General features: G+C 34.7%; 1 protein-coding gene and 1 pseudogene across 2 annotated transcripts in view; both read left to right on the top strand.

The window, feature by feature from the left end:
- The window catches only part of LOC144562236 (glutamate receptor 3.5-like), a 70,381-nt gene extending 61,754 nt beyond the window's left edge, over positions 1 to 8,627 (top strand). Inside the window, exon 8 of the mRNA XM_078311428.1 lies at positions 8,570 to 8,627. The gene's annotated coding sequence lies outside the window, so the exon portion shown is untranslated. The remainder of the gene's footprint in view (positions 1 to 8,569) is intronic.
- LOC144561930 (glutamate receptor 3.5-like) lies at positions 2,084 to 8,913 on the top strand (annotated as a pseudogene). Its single transcript, XR_013513940.1, has 7 exons — positions 2,084 to 2,351; positions 3,676 to 5,062; positions 5,545 to 5,822; positions 6,080 to 6,111; positions 6,462 to 6,633; positions 7,350 to 7,584; positions 8,235 to 8,913. The product of XR_013513940.1 is annotated as a glutamate receptor 3.5-like (transcript).
- Positions 8,914 to 10,063: the final 1,150 nt, after the last annotated feature.

The following is a 10,063-nucleotide window of genomic DNA, read 5'->3' as shown; positions in this document are numbered from 1 at the left end:
GTGCTGATAGCGCCATATCTTTTATGGTCCAAAAACGCTATAGCGCGCTATTTAGAACATTGGAAATTGGTGTTTTCTATAGGCCATGTTTGGCTCCGTATTGGGAATGGTTATAGAAATGGGATTGAAAATTTTTTGAACTGATCTTGTACTGTTCATGTGGGAAAAAAAAAATCAGTCTGAGTGAATTTTTTTACCCATGTGAACAGTAAAATCCGAACAGGGTGTTAATGTGTGATTTTTTTTTTCTGTACCATAAAAAATAATTCAAAATTAAAGATGTATAAATGTGTGTTATGAGAGAGCCGGTTTCAGCGAATTATTCAGCGGTCAATTTTAGCGATTGAATTATTCATCGATTTCGGATATTTCGACTGCTGAATAATTAAGCAGTACATAGGTGTTATGAGAGAGTCAATTTTTCTAATGATGATAATGCAGATTTCAACCGCTAAACTATTCAGCGGTAATTCAGCGGTCGATCGTTGAATAATTATCGATTGTGGTATAAAATGAATTTTTCGAAATTGATGATATGAATGAAATTACGTTATTCTTTTATGCTACGATAAAAAATTGAAAACTGCATCATATTGTTGTATTTATTTTATTTTTAGGAAGCTGATATGAGTACCCGCGCTACAGTACCCGCATCTAAACTGCCATAACTGTTTGTGGGGACCAAACTGTCATAACTGCACTTCAGATCTGTAACTTTTTTTTTAATATTAATAGTCAAATTTTGAAGTATGTAGTCCAAAGAACACAAGTATTTATATATATATATAGTAAACAATGTAAAATGATAAATTAATTATTTTTAAATAATCGTACCCGCACTTTTTTTTTGAAATTTATGATGTCGTACCCGCACCTAAACTGCCATAATTACTTGTGGGGACCGCAACTGTTCCAGATCTGTAACTTTATTTTAAAATATTAATAGTCAAATCTTGAAGTATATAGTTCAAAGAACACAAGTATTTATATCTATATAGTAAACAATGTAAATGATAAATTAATTATTTTTAAATAATTGTACTCGCACCTTTTTTTGAAATTTCTGACGTCGTACCCGCACCTAAACTGCCATAATTGCTTGTGGGGACTGCAATCGTTCCAGATCTATAATTTTTTTTTTAATATTAATAGTCAAATCTTGAAGTATATAGTTCAAAGAACATAAGTATTTATATCTATATAGTAAATAATGTTGTAATTTTTACATAACTGCTTATGAGGACCTAAACTGCCATAATGTTGTAATTAGATCCCTCCTCTTTTTACATATGATACTGAAAGTATTAATATCTAAGTATTGAAAGTATTTATATTTATGCACTGAAGTATTTATTTTTATGAGGTCAACTATTTTTGTTAGAGAAATATTGACGCGGAATTAGTGCCGAGGCTTTGAAAGAGTGCTGCTGGAATTTTAGAATAATAATTAGTTGAGACTATATAATATCTTTTAAGAATAATAATTAGTGGGCACCATAATACATTATTCCTCTAAATGCGGGTACTGTAGCGCGAGTACTGTGTAGGTACTGTAGCGCGGGTACAGAAATAATTATTCTTATTTTTAATATAGACTTTTGTTAAGTTCAACATCAATTTTCTTTTATATGTTCTTCTTAGAAATTAAACATACTTCTCTTCATACAGAAATAAAATTTATCACCATCGATTTATAATTATTATTATCTTTTCATGTTACTTATTGATGAATGTGTGAATTAAATTTGAAGGCAAAATTTAGAAAATACCATCCACATATAAGACAGGTTTCCAAGAGAAAAGGAACAATTCTCTTACCGGTTCAATTCCAAGAGTTCATAGATATTAATTACTCAATAAAACTATGCCAAATGACCCTCCAAAAGAAAATATTTGTTTCCTTCCTCACCCATGACCACAAGCAAACTGCTCTAAATAACGGTCCGAATTTACTCATGATACAACACTACCTGGATGCGAATCCCCCCTCCTCCCGCGCGACTAATTAATATATACCTCGCCTGTTAAACCAAGCAATCTATATAGAGAAAGAAAGAGAGAAGCCATAACACAACAAACTCAAATGGGTTGCTCTCCATTGCTCTTGCTGTTCCTAATCTCTCTTTCTCTAGCCATCATTACAAGATCCCAAACTTCAAACCCACAGAAGACCACAGGTATTAACATAGGAGCTCTCTACTCATACAATTCCATCATTGGTCACGCTGCGAGAATTGCAATTGAGCTGGCACTTGAAGATGTGAACTCTGATCGCACCATACTCCCTGACACGAAGCTCACTGTAATCTCAAAGGATACCAATTGTAGTGGGTTTCTTGCTACAATTGAAGGTAATTAATGCACCCAACTTTTTATTTTAACTTTCAATTGGATAGATCATAGAACAATGTTTGACTTTTTTTTTAAAATATACTGTTGTCTTAGAGTAGTGGACTAGAACAAAAAAATGGCGAGGAAATCTGTTCTTATTCTTTTTCAAAAAAAGGGAGGAAACCTGTTTTTTCTCATTCAACCGTTGGTTTCATTGAAATTCGTGCATGAAAAAATTGAACGGTTGGATGAGGATTCCAAAAGAATAACAGCTGATTTGTACTAAAAAATTTATAACCGACACAATGCTTCTCAAAAGTTAGAAGGCTAAAATTATTAGTATGTCCGTATATTTTTGATATGTTGAATATCAAATTTGGTGCAATTTGAAAACCGATTTTGATTATCTATAAAATAGTTTTAAAAATGGTTGATTTAATTCTATTGGGAATTGATTTTTTGCCTGAACAATATTTTAGTATGTCAAATTTATAAGCAGTAATTACAACAACAACAGTCCCAAGCAAGTTAGAAGGCTATAAGCAGTAATTATTATGAATTAGTTATTGTTAATAAGAAGTAAAAGATTGTAAACTCGTGTTTATTCTTGTTAATCATTCTCAAGTCCGCTCTGTTATATAAAGAAAATACAGTTTCAAATAAAAGTTCTAGTTCTTATGATACAAGCGGATTGATTTTCTATGTTATAGAAGAGAAATATTTAGCTTTTGCAATTCATATAATACAACAGCAGAGTGACGAGCTGTTTTGTATCCGTACGGGCCGTACCTATGAATGTTTGCACATGCATCTGCTAGCTCCCATCTATTTTCTAAGAGTAAACATATAAAAACTAAAGTCCTAACAGGTATTGTTCATTTTATTGGATACAAAACATAAGGAAAAATCAGCAAAACTTTCATGTGTATGCATAGACATATGCATATATACAGAGGTGCATCATTTAATAAAATAACTTTTGTCTACGCATGTTTCTTTTACTTTTTTATATCGTTGTGGATCTCCTCTTAATGTCCCCTTAGTATATCACTTGAGCTACTAGCTCATTTGCTCCAATTTAGCTTATTATGGTTTCCAATATTATGCATATATCTGTTAGGCCTTGCCAATACTCTTATGACACCATGATATAATTTTTTATTGAAAATTGGAACACTAACCAAGCTCTGAATTAGGATCAAATTTCTACCAGGTGGTGAGTAACCAAATAAATAAAAAAAATGCATAAGCAAATAGAAATATATATGTCCTTTTGTGATTAAAACATTTCTAACAAACTTGTCGCTACAAATGCTTCTTCTGATATATCATGATTCTCTCCAGCATTGCAAGTACTAGAGAAGAATGTGGTGGCAATCATAGGCCCACAGTCATCAGGAGACAGTCACATAGTCTCCCATGTGGCGAACTCACTAAAAGTACCGTTAGTCTCCTTCTCCGCAACCGACCCGACCCTCTCCTCCCTAGAATTCCCCTACTTCCTCCGTGCCACTCAATCTGACCAATATCAGATGCGTGCCATAGCCGACATAGTAGACTTCTTCCAGTGGCGCAAGGTCACCGCAATTTATGTTGATGACGACTATGGCCGTAACGGCATTGCCGCCTTGGGGGATGAGTTGGCACTCAGAAGGGCAAAGATTTCGTACAAAGCGGGGTTTTCACAGAGCGGGGATCAGACTGAGATCACTGACTTGCTGCTACGAGTCAATTTAATGGAGTCACGAGTTTTTGTCCTGCATGTGAACCCAGATTCAGGTTTGACCGTCTTTTCTGTTGCTCAAAAGTTGGGCATGACGGGATCTGGTTACATATGGATTGTAACTGATTGGCTTGCAGCAGTTTTGGATTCTAATGGGTTTGGTTTAGGATACGGGTATGAGTCAGTGGATGCCGACCCAAAAGTTATTAATCTGATACAAGGGTCAATTGTGCTGAGAGGGCATACACCGGATTCAGATCACAAGATGAAATTTGTCTCCAGATGGAGAAACAAAACAAGCAATACAACTACTGGGTCAGGTCTCAATGCATACAGTCTGTATGCTTACGATTCAGTGTGGTTAGTGGCACATGCAATTGATCAATATTTAAAAAGGAATGGAAACGGTATAAATTTCTCAATTGACCCAAGATTGCATGATGTGAATGGGAGCAGCTTAAACTTGGCAATTTTGAAATTTTTTAATGGCGGTGAGGGCTTACTACAAAATCTGCTGAGCACAAACTTCACAGGTGTTACTGGACACTTACAGTTTGGCCCAAATCGGGACCTGATCCACCCCACGTATGATATCATCAATGTGGTGTCTACTGGGCCACGATTGATCGGGTACTGGTCAAATTACTCGGGTCTATCTGTAGTTTCACCAGAATCCTGTATGAAATGCCAAAAAACTTGTCAGGCCAGTCCCGTAGGCTAAACGATGTGATGTGGCCTGGTGGGACCATGCAACAACCACGTGGTTGGGTTTTCCCGAACAATGGCCAGCCCTTGCGAATCGGAGTGGCAAACAAGATCAGCTTTAAGCAGTTGGTGTCAAGCAAGTCTAATTCTGGATCCAACACCAATGCCAGTGGGTTCTGTATTGATGTTTTCAATGCAGCAATCAAGTTATTGCCGTACCCGGTGCCATGTGCTTTTGTACTGATAGGAAATGGTACTGTTAACCCGAATTATGATGATATGGTTAATATGATTGCTGAAAATGTACTCTCTCCCTCTCTCTCCCCAACCCCCCACCCACTCGCTTGGTAGCCAAGCGTACAACCTTAATTGATATCAGGAGCTAATACTACCATATAAGTCAAATGATGTAGCCTGTATTGGAAAAGTCCTGGTAGAAATGCCAGACAGACATATGTCGAAATTCCCAATACCATACTAGAGTCAAATTAATGCCATGCCAATTAGACTCAGTACCAAGACATTCCAGTGTAGTAATACCTGTATGAAGGTATTAACTGATGGCTAACTAACAAGACCAAAAAGAACTGAATGAATTAGTACCATGTTGGTATGCTTGATACTGAGACATATAGGTGACGATCAGTCATGTCCAGGTAGTGAATTGTACATTTACTATATGAATTGTACTTGAAATTGGTCCAGTGTGTATAGCTTATAACATATCAAATAGCATTTTATTTTATTTATTTTCTTAAGATCTTGTTTACTTCTAAACTTCTCAGGAACTGGATGCAGTAGTGGGGGACATATCAATAGTGAAAAAACGAATAAAGATAGTGGATTTCACACAACCTTTTGTTGAAGCAGGTTTGGTGATAGTTGCAGTAGTTAAGCACGACAGCTCAAGTGCGTGGGCCTTTCTCAAACCGTTTACACTCCCAATGTGGTGTGTTATTGGTGTATTTTTCCTATTTGTTGGTTTTGTTGTTTGGATTCTCGAACACAGAACCAACGACGAGTTTCGTGGCCCGCCTCGAGAACAAATTGCCACTATATTTTGGTGAGCATTCAGTTACTACTTTATTTTTTCCTATTTACCCTCTTTTCAAAGTCTTATAGCAGCAGTTGAGATTGGACTATTTTAAACCATATCATGGATTTCCTTCTTTTTATGAAACTGTAGAGCACATTACAGTTTTTTATGAACATTATTGGCATATGTACTAATTTGTTTTTTAATTGGTCTATTTTGTTTTAATTATCTATTGATTTCCTTCTAGAGAAAATGACCTATTGATTTGTTTGTTCATTCTGCAGGTTTAGTTTCTCCACTATGTTCTTTTCACACAGTATGTCCTCTTACTTGACTTGAAAAAATAAAAATAAGACAGAAAGAAATATGAATATTCTTCAATATGCACAAAGCATCACACAAACACTAGAAACCGCAGATGTCCATATGCAACCAAAAATGAAAAAAAATGATAGATATAAAACAAGGGAGACGGGGTTTCTGGGTACGTACTTTGAACAAACTCTCTGATGAATAGTTTTTTCCAACACCTGTGCTGGCACACAAGACCCATTTTCAGATACATGCTGATAATATAAGGTATTGTCACACAGTATATGTCCATAAATGAAAGAAAACTATCTAAAAGATATAATATTGTTTGGCTTTGCTGTATTGGAATTGTAGGAGAGAACACAGTGTCTGGCCTTGGCCGATTTGTTGTGCTTGTGTGGTTGTTTGTGGTCCTGATTATTACCTCCAGCTACACTGCATCTCTCACCTCGATCCTAACTGTCCAACAACTCTCCTCTGGCATCAAAGGCCTCGATAGCCTCATAGCTAGCCGTGACCCCATCGGGTATTATAAACATACATATCTTATTGTTAAACAAATAGTTTCGCAAAATGCAACTTCTCATCATCATTATTATTGGCAAAAAAAAAAAACCTAACTTGTGGTGTTTGGAAAGAATACATCCAAAACTAACATTCTGATATATATCCTAATCTGTCTGTTCCATTTGAATATAACTCTTGTGGATTTAAAAACAGTTGTTTTTTCTTAGCAAATACTGGATACATTTGGTTGCTTCTGCATATAAAGATAATGCTGCAAATCAAAAGAAACCTTAAGTATAATTGTAGCAGCTTGTAATTACCAAAAGGAGACAATTCCTGGTCGGCAATGTAATCAGCCATTTTGGTGGAACACTTACTAATCCAAAAATCCACCTGTTGATTGTCAGCACTGAAAAAATTAAATTAATTTGAAGTTATGTAGAGGAAAGAGTTTCCGGTAAGCATTGATGTTGAAAGATTACTTTTGTGGTACTTTAGGCAAATACAATCTTATTCCCATCAGCATTCTCCAATCTATGTCTATCTATCTTACCAATAAGTAAGGCAGGGACCAGCATCATACAACTCTAATTGTTAAAGGACCAAAATGGAAAATTTATCTTCAAAGATTGTAGTGGGGAAGGGATGATACTTTAGAGACCGGCTCTTATCTTTTTTAGTACCATACCTACATCATGCATCTTTAGATATAAAAGATTCAACATTTTCTGACAGGTACCAGGTTGGTAAATTCACAAAGAATTACCTCATAGAGGAGCTGAACATACCTGAGTCAAGGCTTGTGCCTCTAAATACTATTGAAGAGTATGCTGATGCCCTGACACGTGGGCCCCAGGGAGGTGGTGTCGCGGCAATAGTTGATGAAAGCCCATATATTAAGATTTTCCTCTCAAAATATTGCAACTTTCGCATTGTTGGTCAGGAGTTCACCCGAGAAGGATGGGGTTTCGTAAGTCTCTTTACAAGATTTATGGCCGTATATAACATTGTTCCAATTTGAAGATATGTTTATAAACTATTAACTCATATACAGTTTGAAAAAAAATCCAATAATTCAAATTTCAATGGCAAAAAAGTGTCCATAATTTAAGGAGGGTTCAAATGCCTTTACATTTGTTGCTCCCACAATGCCTATTTTTTCTAAGCTTTTAATTAAACTCTCAAGCTGAAATGTCAAATTAAAATGGTTAGATGTGATCTATGTTATTTCTTCTACGCATGCATGAAAAATTACAAAATTTTGTAATAAAATCCAAAGGTATAATAATTTCTAGATGTTAATTTTACAAGTTGGTCATCAAAACAAAGTTGAGATGCCATAATTATTTATGTGTGTCTAGAGTACATAATATAGGTCAAATACTCAAATCCAATGGTTTCATTATGTTATTTGTTGTTTTAGATTTTTTGTTATAATGCATTGAAAATGTAGAGGCATGAAAAATGAAGGCATCCACACTTAACTTTTTATTCTAAAATATAGTTTTTTTTAGAATCATAGATTAATAACAGCATCTGCTTGAGACTACTTGTATAATCTATGGGCAATGTATATGTATTTGGAGCATACCATTTAATCATGTATTTTTCTCTTAATAGGCACTTCAAAAAGATTCTCCTCTAGCAGCTGACCTATCAACTGCTATTCTGACATTGTCAGAGAGTGGACAACTCCAGCGCATTCACGACCTATGGCTGAACAGCCACGACAGGTGCAGCTATGAGAATACAGTTATCGAGTCAAATCGTCTAAGTCTAAGCAGCTTTTGGGGCCTTTTTTCAATATGTGGTGTTGTTTGTGTTTTGGCATTAATTATATATTTCATAAATATATGTCTTCAGTTTAAACAATACAACATTAATAGAATAAGCGACACAAGAGAAAATGAAGCTTTGCCAGGTGAAAAGACGCTGCCATGTGTCAAGCAGCAAAGACGGCTTACTAGTTTGTCTAGTTTCAAAGATTTAATTGAGTTTGTGGATAACAAGGAAGCAGATCTGAAGAAGAAGAGAGAAAAGAGCAGAGAGGTGAAAAGGTCCATTACGAGAATATATAGCGATAATGGTAACCAAACATCACAAATTTCTATGGATTAAACATTTGTGTAATATGCAGGGTTCTTGTTTATAAAATTTAGTTTGGAAGTCCTTTATTGAAATTGAATTGTGAAGCGGCAAAAGATTTGATGCGGGTTAAGATTTGGAAAATATAATCGCCTCAAAAGATTAGAGGATTCATTTCTTTGGTAAATAATATCATAATATTGACACAAATTAATCTTATTCAAAGAGGATGGGAGGACACCTCATGTTGCTTTTGATCAGATAATAATACTATTGATAAATCATTTATTCCACAAATGTCCTTATGCCTGAATTATCTCAAAATACTTTGCAAATTACAAACAACATGATTTCAATTTTTGAGAAACATGGTTTGTTGTTTGGTTGGAGAGGAATAAATTATGTTTAAACCAAACTAACCTTAAAAGTGTGATATTATTACCAGGTATGATTAATTCTATAATTAGAATTTGGATGACTGCCCTAGGTTTCTTTTTGGATGCAATTTGTTGATCTCCTCTCCAGTAGCTATTAACCCCTTGACCACATCAAAGCACATCAATTTAATGCTGTTAAAGAGAAGTAAAAATTAGGTATTAAAGCAGAAACATTTAAAGAAAAGTATCAAAGCAACAGCTAAAAAATGATGAGGGAGAGAGAGAGAGAGAGAGACCGACCTGCTATTAGGAAGGATTTTTCCCAATGTATTTAGCACAAAACCTATGTATAAGCCAATCAATCCATCCCGGTCTACAATGCCTGAATTTCATTTTAAATATATTCATCTTCCAAAATTTATCTTATGACCAACAATATACAGGATGACTCGTTAATTTGGTCAAACATGTAAATTTGTTCAAATCAGACAAGCATAAATGCTATTTCTAATCAATTTGGATGAGATTCCAGCAAGATTCCTGCTAAACTACTTGGATAAACACAAGTAATAAGAAACAACACCAACCGTGAAAACAAGTCAAGATCATTCTGCACAGTGTCCCTTAAGCACATTTATTAGCTTTTTAAGGTTTGAGCACCACGTGTCAGAGACTTGTAAATTCAAGGAAATTCAGAAACTCAAATCATATCAATGTCATCAGTATCTTAATTAAACAATCAAACTTGATATCAGAAATTCAAGGAAATGATATCAGAAACTTCATAGTATTCTCCTAAACCAAGCAAAATTCATATTAAAATTGTTACTGTCATTGATATCAGAAAATTAAAATATATATTAACAAAGCAAATTCTTAAAATGTATATTATAATTTAGGAAATTAAAAGCATATACATTTACATTCTGCTTTATGTAGTTAAGTGTATCTTTGAACTCCTAGTAGAATAATTAGAAACAAAATTAG

The sequence above is a fragment of the Carex rostrata genome, chromosome 11 (assembly GCF_964058835.1).
Source record: "Carex rostrata chromosome 11, lpCarRost1.2, whole genome shotgun sequence".
Classification (NCBI taxonomy): domain Eukaryota; kingdom Viridiplantae; phylum Streptophyta; class Magnoliopsida; order Poales; family Cyperaceae; genus Carex; species Carex rostrata.
Note: the sequence above shows the minus strand (reverse complement) of the source record. Positions and strands in the feature narration are given on the sequence as shown.